This window comes from Gossypium arboreum, chromosome 6 (genome assembly GCF_025698485.1).
Source record: "Gossypium arboreum isolate Shixiya-1 chromosome 6, ASM2569848v2, whole genome shotgun sequence".
Taxonomy (NCBI): Eukaryota; Viridiplantae; Streptophyta; class Magnoliopsida; order Malvales; family Malvaceae; genus Gossypium; species Gossypium arboreum.
In genome coordinates, this window is record NC_069075.1 from 104978986 (window position 1) to 104994272 (window position 15287).

The 15287-nt window shown below is 36.3% G+C and overlaps 1 non-coding gene across 1 annotated transcript; it reads right to left on the minus strand.

Moving 5' to 3' along the window:
• Window positions 1-8881: 8881 nt before the first annotated feature.
• On the minus strand, window positions 8882-8988 carry LOC128294633 (small nucleolar RNA R71). Its single transcript, XR_008284941.1, has one exon. It is a non-coding gene; the product is annotated as a small nucleolar RNA R71 (small nucleolar RNA).
• Window positions 8989-15287: the final 6299 nt, after the last annotated feature.

Genomic DNA, 15287 nt, shown 5'->3' on the forward strand with positions numbered 1-15287 from the left:
TTTTAGCTATCAAAATAGGACTTTTGCATTTTATGCGATTTAGTCCTTTTTCACAATCGGGCTCACAATGTCACAATTAACAAATAATTTATTCAACTCCAAATTTGTGGTCCCGAGACCACTATTTTGACTAGGCCCTAAATCAGGCTGTTACAGTTCTCAATGATAGCTACACCGATGATGCAACTATTACAAAAAGATGTGAAGTTTGAATGGTCTAAGAAATGTCAACAAAGTTTCAACCAGTTGAATGCACCATTGACAGAAGCATCAGCTCTAGTTTAGCCTGAATCAAGTAAAAAATTTGTGATTTTCAGCGATGCATCTTTAAATGGTTTAGGCTGTGTTTTGATGTAGGAAGGCAAAGTAATAGCTTATGCTTCTAAATAGTTAAAGTTGCATGAAAAGAACTATCTAACACATGACTTAGAGTTGGCAGCTATTGTATTTGCATTAAAATTTTGGCGACACCATTTGTTTGGTGAAAAATTTCACATATTTACCGATCACAAGAGTTTAAAGTATCTAATGTCCTAGAAAGATCTGAATCTAAGACAGAGCAGATGGCTTGAGTTGTTAAAAGATTATGAGTTGATCATTGATTATCATTCGGGAAAAGAAAACATAGTTGCTGATACTTTGAGTAGAAAGTCCTTATTTGCTATGCGAGCATGAATACACGACTAATGTTATTTGGTGATGTTTTGATCTTGGCCGAGTTAAAAGTTAAACCAATGTTTAACAGATCTGTGAAGCTCAGAAATGTGATAGTGAGTTGCAAGCTACACAGGTACAATGTGAGTCGACTTCTGATTCAGATTTTCAGATAGGACCCGATGATTGTTTACTGTTCAGAGGTAGAGTTTGTGTAACGAGGAATCTAGAGTTTATATAGAAAATTTTGCATGAATCTCATTGTGGTAACTTGTCTGTTCATCTAGGAAGCAATAAAATGTACAGGGATTTGAGATAGATGTATGGGTGGCTAGGAATGAAATGCGAGATTTCTAAATTTGTATCTAGATGTTTGATATGTCAGCAAGTATCAGGTACCTGCAGGACTGTTATAGCCAATGATGATATCGAAGTTGAAATGGGATAGAGTTACTATAGACTTCATATCAGGTTTACCTCTATTTTTGGGAAATACAGATGCATCTGGGTTATTATCGACTGTTTGATGAAGTCTGCACATTTTATTTTCGTACATATGGATTTCTCCCTTGAAAGATTGGTTGAGTTATATATTTTTGAGATTGTCATATTACACGGAGTGCCAGTCTCCATTATTTCGGTTAGAGATTCTCGGTTTACATCACAACTCTAGAGAAAGTTACAGAAATCTCTTGGTACATGGTTGCATTTTAGCACTGCATTTCACCCTCAGACCGATGGTCAGTCCGAACGTGTGATTCAAATTCTCGAAGATATGCTTCGTTGTTGTGTATTAGAGTTTGAAGGCAACTAGGAGTAATATCTACCGTTAGTCAAATTTACATATAATAACAGTTTTCAATTGAGTATAAAATGGCATCGTATGAGGCTTTGTATAGTCGTAAATGTCAAAATCTGTTATATTGGACTGACTTAGTGAGAAAAAGATACTTGGGGTTGATTTGATTCGTAAGACTGAAGAAAAAGTGAAAGTAATTCGAGATAGCTTGAAAGCAGCTTCATATCATCAGAAATCATATGCAGATTTGAAATGTAAAGATATATAATTCCAATTCGGCGACAAAGTATTCTTGAAAGTATCGCCTTGGAATAAAGCTCTTCAATTTGGTCGCAAAGGAAAGCCGAGTCCGCGATTTGCCGGGTCGTACGAGATTAATGAAAGAATCTGACCTGTTGCATATGATTGGCTTTACCGTCAGAACTTCAAAGAACTCATAATGGCTTTCATGTGTTTATGTTATGATGGTACCGATCTAACCCTTCGCATATTATCTCCTCGACAAATGTCAAAATTTAGTCTAATATGTCGTACAGTGAAGAACAGATTAGAATTCTGGCATGAGAGGTGAAAAAATTGAAAAATAAAGACATAGCTTTAGTAAAAGTTCTCTGGCAGTGACACGTAATAGAATAAGCCACCTGGGAGCCTGAGGAAGCTATGAGAAAGCAATACTCGAACCTCTTTTCTGGTAAGATTTTTGGGAATGAAAATCCCTTTAAGGGGAAAGTTGTAACAGTCTATTTTTAGTGAAATCAGAACAGTCTTTTTGGGACCACAAATTTGAAGTCAAAAAATTTATTTTATTACTTTTTTATGGTCTACAGCATGATATTATTACCGTATAAAATTTTCGTTAAGAAATTTTACCGTTTACATGCTCAATTTGATAAATGGGACTAAATAATGTAAAGAGCAAAATTTGAGTTCTAATAGATAAAGGTATTAAATAGCTATGGAACTTTAAAGTGGAGGTCCTTACATGGTAATTAGACCATTAGTATGTTAGTGGATGATAATGGCTTGGCAATTTTGAAATTTGGCTTATTTATTAAGGTTAATTTTGGAAATTAGTAAATAAAGATTAAATAAATAAAATAGTTAAAGTTTCATCTTTTAGTTTCTTCTTCAACCAAATATCAAGAAAAAAGAAGCCATTTTTGCACTTCACAATCGGCCAAGCTTGTAAGCTCAATTAGGTATGCATTTTTGTCCTATTTTTTATAATTTCTATGTTTCCAGGATTGTTGTAACTTAATCTAGCTATCTCAGGGACTAATTTACAAAACTATTAAATTATTAGGGTTTTTCCATTGATGAGTATGCTTGAGTTTTGATGTTTGATCATCAAAAATGAATGGTTGTTGTTAGATAAACAACTTCTATGAAGGAATTTTTTATGAAATTATCAATTAGGGGTTAAATTGAAAAATATGATAAATTCATGGTATAATTTGTAAATTTGTGAAATATATAGGCTGCTATTAGTATGTATAGAAATCGGCAAAATGGTAATTATAAAGAATTAAAAGTTTAGAGGCAAAACGATAATTTTTCCAAAATTAAATGTTAAACTAAATTGAATGTGTAATATATTGAATTGGATTAATTTTTTCCATATAGATCTAGTTAGACCACGTACAGAGTTAGATCGGGGCAAAGAGAACGTGTCAGATTAATCGCCTCCGTATCCACGTGCACTCGTCAAGGCAAGTTTTCTTAATTAAATTGTGTATTCTGTTACAAGATTATATGAGTTTGATATGAACTACTACAGGTAATTACATGAAATACATGGAAATGGTGTTACATGATATATATTGATATATGAAATGAATGATTCATGTATATGAAATTTGAATATTAGTTGAGTTTATCCATGAATATTGGATATTATATGCATTTTACATGGCTAACATGTTGGTGATTATGTGTTTAGGATTTTGGCCAATTTGGTTGGGATATGCTATGTTTACTACCTTAATTGTGATTAACTGGTAAGTTAAATTCTATGTTATATGACTTACTAAGCTTAAATGCTTACCTTGTTTATTTTTTGTGTTTTATAGTGAATCAGAAGCTCGTTCGGGTTGGAAGCTTGTCGGAGCTATATCACACTATCCATCTGCTCTTTTGGTGTATTTTGTTGTTTAATTTTTGTTTTAATGACATGTATAGGTTATTTTGGCTAATGTTGGCCTATATGTTTTGGTGTGATTATAGCCATTTGAGTTGGCTTGTGTTTTGGTATTTTTTTAGGTATGTGCATAATATGCCTTATAAGGTTGATATGTAAATTGACTTGTGGTTTAATGATGAAAGGTAAAATAGTAGTTGATTATGCATATGACGTATGTATTATAACTTGGTGTGATTTGGTGCCATGTTATGGTAAGCATATATGTATTTGATGCTATTAATTATATGTACAATTGGTACTAATTGGTAAGTTTTGGTAAGTGAATTACATGTTGTGTATTGATGCAATTGTACACATAAATTGGTTGATTACTTGGTTACATGGACCACATGGTTGAACATAATTATACTTGTCATTTGAGGTACCTAAGGGCATATTGGTTGTATGTGAATATATCACATGTTTAAAACTTGCTCATGCTTGTTTTGGATGCTTGGTTATAGCTAGTGTATGTGAGCATTTTGGGGTGTAGGTTGGTGCCAAATTGGGTGAGAAATTGGACTTGTAAAATGGCCTATTTTCGTCCACACCAGCAAAGACACGAGTGTTTGTCTCAACCGTGTGTGACACACGGCCAAGTGACACAGTCGTGTGTCCCCTGTATCTTTCAAGGGTTGTAAGTCAAGTTGATACACGGCCTGGCACACGGGTGTGTGAAGATACTTCAAAGGGTGTCATGGCCTAGTACACAGGTGTGTGGCTTGGCCGTGTGACCTAAGTCAGTGAGTTACACGGATAAAGACATGGGCTAGGACACGGGCGTGTGTCCCTATTTTGAATGCCCACATGGCCTAAGAGACGGGTGTGTCTCTTGGCCGTGTGACTCCTATAGCTTTGAATATTTGCAATCTTTTCTGAAAAATTCTACAAGTTTTCGATTTAGTCCTGACTTATTTCTAATGCGTATTTAGGGCCTCGAGGGCATGTATAAAGGATAGTATGTATGATTTTGATTGGTTTTATTATGAATATTGATAAGTTATGAAATGATCAAAATTCTGTTTGTTTGTACTATAAGCTTTAGTAATACTTCATGACCCTGTTCCGGCGACGGATACGGGTTAAGGGTTTTACATCTCTTGAATAGAAAATAGTGAAGTCCTTAAAGCAGTTAGAGAAAAAGATGTCCCTTTTTGAAATCCAACAATTTCACCTAACTAAGGAGATGGTGCAGGCCTAGCAACAGCAAGCTGAATATTTGGATTATGTGAGGAGTAGGGATTTGGCTCTAAGGAAATCCCTGTATAAGAATTTTACGAAGCCAAGGCCAGAATTTCCTCTCTTCCCAGCCACCTTGCTGCCATTTATTGGTGCTGCCAAGGAGCCCACTCAAGCTATTGTTGAAGCACCCACTCAACCTGCTGTCGTGGCACCTACTCAAACTACTACTGAAGAGACCGAAAAGGCAGTATTCGTAAATTCTAGAAAAGAGGAAGAAGGAGAAAAGGATGATACTGCCACCATTGCCACCACCAAAGGGAAAGACCCTGTTTCACCTTCGCCACCATCTTCGTATCTGTACATGACTGCGACATTGATTGTCTGATCGATGAACTCATGAAAACTAGCAAGGAAGAGGAAGAAACGACCCTCAAAAAGAGGAAATGACGGTACAAGGTCAATGCCCGAAAATCCACTTGTCGGGTAGAATGAGGTATCTACATGCTAGTCCAAGCCAGATAAGTTTTTTTTGTCTTTCATGCATCTTTCATCTCATTTTATTATGCCATGGTATTTGTTTCATACATTTCTCCTTTTAGTTATTCTCTTATATATTTGGTCATCCATTGAGGCTAATACATCCCTTAGATTTGGGGGTGTGTTGTGTATTTAGGCTACATTTTTTATTTAGTATGTATAATCACTTTAGTATAATCATTTTAGTTCAGTTGAATTTGTTTTGCCATGAAAATGTAACTATTATGTACTATTGTCTATGAGGAGTACAATCTGTACTTATGATGTTCGATAATAAGCTTAGATTCTTCAATACACCTAGAACATGTGACAGTGGATTGGGTGAATCAGCTTAGGATTGGTTTTTTAGAAAATTAATTCCTCAAAATGAGATGTTCTATACTCACTTTTGAAGCCAAATTCAGTCATTTTGCCTTGGCATTATTAACTAAAATATAGTAGGCACTCCAATACTTATATTTGCAAAGTAGGTCAGCACTACCTTATTTGCTCCATCATGTTGTTGATTAGAAAGGTGAGTTTGCGTAAGAGTGTGTAATAGAAAGTAAATAAATGAGGGGCACTTCGCTGTAGTAATGGGCTGAGTAGCTAAGGAGTTAGTTGTTTGCTCCATCCATCTTTTAAGTCAAAAGCCTTAGCTTCAAGAGTGATTTATATTTAAATTGTCACATGATCGAGTACTAGGTAATTCAGTGTATGCTCCATTGTAATTATCAGGTCAAAGAATTTTTTTGACATGTTAAATCCTCTACTATACATATATTTTATTTTTGAAAAAACAAAAAAAAATAATAAGCTTGTACAAGTATGCTTAAAGCAGGAGTGACCTGAGTTAAGGTAACAAATGAACTGAGTAAGCTAGGAGATATTTGCTATGGCTAGAACATATATGAAACTTAGAAAATCATGTTTTTAGGGAGAAAATTTCCACACTACCTTCGTTAAATCAAACCTTTAAAACTTGAACAGGTTTTTAATGAGAGAAGATGGCTGAGAACTGATGTATACATTAGTCTTCGAATACATTGACAGTACAAGATGGGTACATGCACTGGCAATACTACTACATACTCGCATTCATTCACATTTTGCTTGAGGACAATCAATAACTCAAGTTTGGGGATGTGATAACTCTTGGAAAGAGTTATATTTCATGTCTTTAGACCTAGCTAAAAGTTTGTACTTAGTTACACTTTGTGGCATTTTAGGACATTTTATTAGTATTTTCATCATTTGCATTAGGAGCTTGGACTGTGTTTAGATGTTAGATACCTTTAATTACGTGTGGAAGGGTTGTGTTTGGTAGTTTGGCAGGTGCAGGATATGGAGAAAGAAATAGAGGAGTAAACGTTAGCCGGGACAAAAGGTTGGACAGTTTGCCAACTTGTATGGCGTGACAATTCAGAAAGATGATTGAGTCAACATTCAGCGCATACCAATTTCAGCCCAACTCTACTTGTACTAGAAATATCTGCCTAACAAATGGGGAGAAGATATCGTGGGCAGTTTGATAAACCGTAATATATACATATTTTTACCCCATGCTTTGCATATTTATGAATGATTTTTCCTTGGGTTTAGTGAATTTGATGCTCCTAATCCTTTAATTTCATGTTTTATACTCAGGAGAGCTTAAAATAGAAAAAAGTACAAGAAACGGGCCAAAAATGGACAAATTGGGCCTAATTCAGTGTTTCACACGGCCTAGGCACTTCCACACTGGTGATCTACACGCCCGTGTGTCATGGCCATGTCGACACTAAACCAACTCAGAATTACACACGGCCTGAGCACCTTCACACGAACGTGGCACACGGCCATGTCCCTGTCGAGCCCAAGTCTAATTCTACTCGAAAAAGGCTAATTTTGAGGGTTTTGAGGCATTCTAAAGTCTATATAAACATCCTAGAAGAGGATTGAATAGAGACACAGAGAATAAAAGTCAGAAAACACTCAAGAACAACCATCGGGATCAGCTCAGAAGGAGGATCTACATCAAGACTGAAGATTTCCATCCAATTTCCTAGAAGTTCTTTGGGTTTCTTTATGTTTTGTTGTTTTCCAATTTTTGAGATGTTTTCCATTATTATGAACTAAACTCCCTAAATACCCAAGCGAGATGAAACCTAAAACAAATCTTATTACTCTTTGAATTATATGATAAATACTCATTCTTATTCTTAATTGTGAGATTTAACCCTTGCTTTAATATTCCAGGATATTAATTCAGGTTTTTGATGTGCTTATTTAGTGGAGCAAAAGTCCCTGCTTAAGAGTAGATTGTTCATAATTAAGCAAAGTTGCATGCAATCCTAGAGATAGAACGACATAAATCTATCGGATTAGAGTCAAATCTAATAAGGGAATCCATAGATCGATTTAATGTGACAATAGGGGTTTTAATTAGAAAGAGATTTCGATTAATCAACCTAGATTCAGTTGTTTTTAGTCTCAAGAGAGATATTAACATAAATCAGGGATTCCTATGGATTAAGTCAAGTGAATAAATCGTCTAATTTAGAGGTAATAAGTGAAGTCTAGGTGAATTCTTCCTTGGGTATTGTCTTCTCCATCGGTTTTCCAAAAGTATTTTCCAACTTTAATCTCTGTCGCAATCTTAGTTAATTAGAGAATTATTTTGAGATTAAAAATTCTCTTAATTGTTAGGCTAGATAATAAAAAGATAGTAATTACTAGTACTTTTAGTCCTCATGGATACGATATTTCCAGTCTCACCATAACTATACTACTGTTCGATAGGTGCGCTTGCCTTAGTCGAATTTTCAGTTAGTTTAGCGACTTATCAAGTTTGGCACCGTTACCAGGGACTAAGATATTAGGAACACTTAATTTTTATTACTTTAGTCATTTTCATTTTTATTGCAATTTAATTTTGTTTTTATTTACTAAATTTTCTTTTCTCTACTTCAGGCAGGTTTTTATAGTTTATGACTAGAAGAAACCCGTTAGAACCTCTACATTTTGATAGCAAAATCAAAAGCACGGCTCATAGAAACCAAAGAGAAATAAGGCGAAGCCTACAATACATAGAGGAAGAGGGAGAGGCTGATATCGATACCATAACCGAGGAGATGACTGATAATCAGAATAATCCGTTACCTCCTGTGGTTGCTACAAATCCAGTAAATCAGAATCCTGCTCCTCATACTATGTATGATTATGCTAAACCTACTTTAACAGGAACAGAATCGAGTATTGTTAGACCTGCTATTACTGCAAATAATTTTGAACTAAAACCTAACACAATTCAAATGATACAATAGTTTGTTCAGTTTGATGGTTTGCAGGATGAGGATCCAAACACTCATTTAGAAAATTTTCTGGAATTCAGCGACGCCTTTAACATCAATGGTGTTTCTAACGATGTCATTCACCTTCGGTTGTTTCCATTCTCATTAATGACTAAGGCTAAACAGTGGTTGAACTCGTTACCACGAGGGTCAATCACCACTTGGGAACAAATGACCGAAAAATTTTTAGTTATATATTTTTCGCCGGCTAAAATAGCTAAATTAAGGAATGATATCTCTTCTTTTGTGCAAATGGATTTAGAAACACTTTATGATGCATGGGAGAGATACAAAGATCTATTGAGAAGGTGCCCTCACCATGGATTACCCCTTTGGCTACAAGTTCAAACCTTCTACAACGGTTTGAATCCCTCGACTAGAAAAATGATTGACACAGCCGCTGGTGGAACTATCAATAATAAGACACCTGAAGAGGCTTATGAGTTCATAGAAGAGATGTCACTGAATAATTATTAGTGGCAAGTCATGAGGACAAAACTGACAAAAGCAATCAACTTTTTTAACATCGATTCGGTTACTAAAAATCAGGTAGAAATTTTGAATAGAAAAATTGATGGTTTACTAGGTTCTTAATAGGTTCATCCAGTAATGTAGTGCAATGCAAGTGGAGGTGGAACGAGCAATTTAGAATATCCATCCTACGGCCCTAACATGGAGAACGAGCAAATGAGTTATATGGGTAATAATCCTCGACCTCAAAATAATCCTTATAGTAACACTTACAATGCAGGTTAGAGGAACTACCCAAATTTCTCATGGGGAGGCCAAGGAAATCAAAGACCACCACCCCCTCCAGGCTTCCAACAACAACCGTACCAATAAGAGAAAAATCGAGCCTTAAGAAGATGATGACAAAATTTATTTCAGTAGCGGAGACTCATTTTTAGAACACTGAAACCGTACTTAAAAATCAACAAGTATCAATTCAAGGGCTCAAGAATCAAATAGGACAGCCGGCGAAGATGATTTCAGAAAGACCACCAGGGAGTCTACCTAGTAACATCGAACCCAATCCAAAAAGAGCATGTGAAAACAATTACATTAATGAGTGGGAAAGTGATAGCTGAATCTGAAAAAAATCTGCCACCAGAAGCTGACAGAAAAGAAGATGATGAGGAAAAACCCGAAAATAATGAAAAATCAGTGTTAAAGGAATATAAATCACCAATCCCGTACCCAGCAAAGTTGAAGAAAGACCGTATAGATGCTTAATTCGGTATATTTCTTGAACTTTTTAAACAATTACATATTAACTTACCTTTTGTTGAAGCTATCTCACAGATGCCTACATATGCAAAATTATTAAAGGAGCTTTTAACAAATAAAAAGAAGTTTGAAGAATTATCTACAGTGAAACTCAACGAGGAGTGCTCATCCATACTCCAAAATAAAATGCCAACCAAGCTGAAAGATCCAGCAAGTTTTACTATTCCCTGCTTAATTGGTAGTTTAAATGTTGAGAAGGTGCTAGTTGATTTAGGCGCTAGCATTAATCTGATGCCCTACAAAATGTTCAAGCAACTTTTCCTTGGGGAACCAAAACCTACTAGGATGAGTATTCAATTAGCTGACAGATCTGTTAAATATCCTAGGGGTGTTATAGAGGATGTACTCGTAAAAGTAGATAAATTTATATTCCCTGTTGATTTTGTTGTGCTTGACATGGATGAGGATGTTGAGGTGCCTTTAATTTTAGGTCGTTCATTTTTAGCTACTGTTAGAGTTGTTATTGATGTAGGTGATGGTAAACTTGTGCTTAGGGTAGGTGACGAAGAGATTATTTTTAGAATTTATGATGCCATGAGATTTTATAGGGAACAGGATGACTCATGTTATTTTATTGACTCTATTGATCATGCTTCTTTATCGGAAATCGTACATAAGAACACGTTGGAACTGTGTCTTGCCCAAGGAGAGGAGGTAAATGATGTTGATTCTGCGATAGGTAAGATAAAAGCTGAACTAAATTCCAATGAGCCTTCACTGAGACAAAAAAACTATGAGGTTGTTGAGGTAAACAATGAATTAAAACTAAATCCCTCTGTTGAAGAACAGCCTAAGTTGGAATTAAAGCAACTACCAGATCACTTAGAATATGTGTTTCTTGGAAATAATTCCACATTACCAATGATTATTGCTTCAGATTTCCAGCCAACCGAAAAAGACGAGTTACTTCAAGTATTAAAGAAGCAAAAAAGAGCCATAGCTTGGAAAATTTCTGGCATAACTGGGATCAACCTTTCTTTTTGCACACACAAAATTTTAATGGAAGATAAATACAAACCATGTGTGCAAGCTCAAAGATGATTGAATCCTAACATGAAAGAAGCCATAAAGGCTAAGGTAATTAAACTTCTAGATGCTAGAATTATTTATCCTATTTCTAACAGTTCTTAGGTGAGTCCTGTGTAGGTTGTTCCTAAGAAAAGAGGCATGACTGTTGTGGCGAATGAGAAGAATGAATTAATTCCAAAGCGAATAGTCACGGGATGGAGAGCTTGCATTGACTATAGGAAATTGAACGATGCTACAAGAAAAGATCACTTTCCCTTGCCATTCATTGATCAAATGTTGGAAAGATTATCTGGACATATGTATTATTTGTTCCTAGATGGACTCTCTGGTTATTTCCAAATCCCAATAGCTCCTGAGGACCAAGAAAAAACGACATTTACATGTCCATATGGTAAGTTTGCTTATCAACGAATGCCTTTTGGATTATGTAATGCTCCTGCTACTTTTCAGCAATGCATGTTGGCCATTTTTGATGAAATCATGGAATACATTATGGAGGTATTTATGGATGACTTCTCGGTATTCGGTAACTGTTTCCATCTTTGCCTTAAAAATTTAAAATGAGTTCTAATGAGATGTGAGGAAACAAATCTTGTACTGAATTGGGAAAAAATGTCACTTCATGGTTTGTGAGGGAATTGTGTTAGGCCATAAAATTTCTAGCAAGGGAATCGACGTTGATAAAGTAAAAGTTGAAACTATTGAGAAACTACCTCCTACTAATTCAGTTAAGGCTATTCAAAGCTTTTTAGGACATGCTGGATTTTATAGAAGATTTATTAAGGATTTTTCTAAAATAGCTAAGCCTCTAACGAATTTACTAGAAAAAGATGTTCCTTTTAATTTCAGTCAAAAATGTTTAGAAGCATTTAATACTCTTAAAGATAAACTAATTAATACCCCAATTGTAGTTGCACCTGATTGGAATTTACCCTTTGAACTAATGTGTGATGTGAGTGATTTTGCAGTAGGTGCGGTTCTTGGATAGCGGATAGACAAGCACTTTCAATCGATCTTTTATGCTAGCAAAACTTTGACAGCTGCACAAGAAAATTATACGACGACTGAGAAAGAATTGTTGGCTATGGTTTTTGCATTCGATAAATTTAGACCATATTTAATATTATCTAAATTTTTCGTTTACACTGACCATTCAGCTCTTCAATACCTCTTTACTAAAACAGATGAAAAACCTCGACTAATAAGATGGATTTTACTATTGCAGGAATTCGATTTAGACATTCAAGATAAGAAAGGAGCAGAAAATCTTACAACAGATCATCTATCTAGATTAGAAAACCCACATTTCAAGGGACTTGACTAATAGGAGATAAATGAGTCATTCCTTGAAGAACAACTCTTTGCTATATCTGACTCTGAGGAACCTTGATTTGCAGACATTGCGAATTATTTAGTTGCTAATGTTATACCAAAAGGGTTGACACATCAGCAAAAGAAGTGATTCCTCACTGATGTGAAAAACTATTTTTGGGAAGAACCTTTTCTTTTTTGTATATGTACAGATTAGGCAATACGAAGATGCATTACAAAGACAGAAGCAATTAAAATTTTGGAACATTGCCACTCAGGAACGACTAGAGGACATTACAGTGGAACTAGGACCGCACATAAAACACTCGAATTAGGTTTTTACTGGCCCACACTATTCAAAGACGCAAACAAGTATGTTGCTACTTGCGATAGATGCCAACGAATAGGTAATATATCTAAACGTGACGAAATGCCCCAAACGTACATACTTTCATGTGAGATATTTGATGTATGGGGTATTAATTTCATGGGTCCATTCCCTACCTCGTTTGGAAATAAATACATATTAGTAGTTGTTGATTATATGTCTAAGTGGGTGGAAGCCCAAGCCTTACCTACTAATGATGCTAGAGTAGTGGTGAAGTTCCTTAAGAAACTTTTCTTTCAATTTCGAGCACCTAGAGCAATTATCAGTGATAGGGGCACTCATTTCTGTAATGTTCAATTTGATAAAACCCTTAAGAAATATGGAGTTTACCACAGAACAACTACCCCTTACCATCCTCAAACTAGTGGACAAGTCGAAGTTGCTAACCGAAAGCTTAAACGCATCCTACAAAAGACTGTAGAGTCAAATAGGAAGGACTGGGCAAAGAAAATAGATAATGCTTTATGGCCTATAGAACCGCTTTTAATACCCCCAGAAGAACATCTCCTTACAGACTTCTTTATGGGAAGAGTTATCATTTACCGTTTGAACTAGAACATAAAACATTCTAGGCTATAAAATTTCTGAACTTTGATCCCAAACTTACAGGTGAAAAGAGATTGATACAGTTGAACAAGCTAGATGAATGGCGAGCTAATGCCTATGAGCACTCACGATTATACAAGGAAGCAACGAAGAGCCGCCATGATGCTCGTTTAAAGTAACACAAGCAATTTAAAGTTGGAGATCTTATCCTATTATACAAGTCAAGGCTCAAATTGTTTCCTGGGAAGCTTAAATCACGATGGTCAAGTCCTTTTGTAGTCCAAACTGTCTTTCCATATGGCACAATAGAGGTAAGTCACCCAACCCAAGGCACATTCAAGGTAAATAGATATCGTCTTAAACTTTATAACGGTGAGGATTTTAAAGACAATTGAGAGAAGCTATGGCTCCACGAACCCGCCTAACAGTCCCACAACGCAAAGTCGAGCTTAGACTCTAAACAAGCGCTTCTCAGAAGGCATACACGGCCTAGCACACAGGCATGCTTTAGGCCGTGAGATCCCCACGGGCAGGAGACACGGGCGTGTCCCAGACCGTGGTGAAACTACACTTTAATTTCCCAAATAAATCAGCAAAGACACGGGCTGTGATAAATTGCCATGGCCGTGTGAGGCAACCGTAGGAGACACACGGCCTTTAACACGGGCGTGCTTGAGGCTATGTGAGAACTTGCCAAAGATCAAAACGTTCAACAAATTCAGAATAGAACACGAGTTGATACCATGGCCGTACCCAAAAGTCGTGTGCAATCCTAATTAATAGACATGGGTGTGTTGGAATGAGCACGGGCGTGGGAGAAATGAATCACCACATGGCTGTGAGATACGGCTGTGTAGACCACACAGCCCATGCCCACGGGCGTATCCGTAGGGCGTCTGTAATACTACTTCAATCAATATACCATAAACACAAGTCATGAACACGGTATGGCGTAACCAAAATGGTCATGGGAGAAACGAATGAATGTACACACGGCAGTGCGACACGGCAGTGTGCACCACACGGCCTGAGGACATGGGCGTGTCAAAGGGACCGTATGAGACACTGACTAAGATTTCACAAAAAACACGGGCTAGGAGCACACTACACGAGTGTGGGCCACGGCCATGTGGCCTAAAACAGGGATTACACGACTGTGGCCCCCTTTTTATTTCCCTACCCTAACCCTAATTTCCCCCATCCCTTTCAAAATCTACTATTCACCCATCTTCTCCACCTAGGCCTCTCTCCTTCTCCAGTATTCTTCCACATTTCTTTTCACTTTCTATTCTTTCTTACTTCTTTTTCTCCATTCTTCCACATTTCTTTTCACTTTCTATTCTTTCTTACTTCTTTTTCTCCATTTCTCTTTCCTCCTTCTCCATCTTCCTTTCTTATCTCTATCTTCCTCTCTTTTCTTTTCCTCTTCCCCTCTCTTCCCCATCCCCCTCTGACCACCACGCGCCACTGCGCCAACCACCACTCTCAGATTTCTTTTTTGCATCCCTAACTCTGTTTTACTATTTTAATCTTCCATATTATGTCAATTATTACTATTACTACTCTTAGTTCTTTATCAATATTCTATTTCTTCTTCTATTTGATTGGATTATTAATACTACTCTTGCTTTATTGATTTTGTGATTCCTCCTTCGTCATTGATTCAAGAAAAGCTTAGGACATTAGTAATATACTATATAGAATTTAGGACCATGTGTTTTATTAAGTAAATTCATAGTTGCCTATATAATGAATAATCAATTAGCTAGTTTTTTTAGGTATTATGATTCTACTTATTTTGTCTACCTGATTAAGGTACATTTGGATGATTGTTCTTATTTGTTTGGTTGCTATGTTGATTCAAGTCATATGATTACTTCTATAGATACTATGACAAACCCAAAAGGCAAGAAAACTGCGGTCCTTGCCTCTAAAAAATGGAAAGGAGCAACATCCTCCTCAAGTCCCACCGCTGAGATATGACATCCATTCCTCCAATTTCCACCAGGGCCCCAGGAGGAATTATTTCAGATCCTACGTGCCTGACCCCTTGGTGTGGGTCGT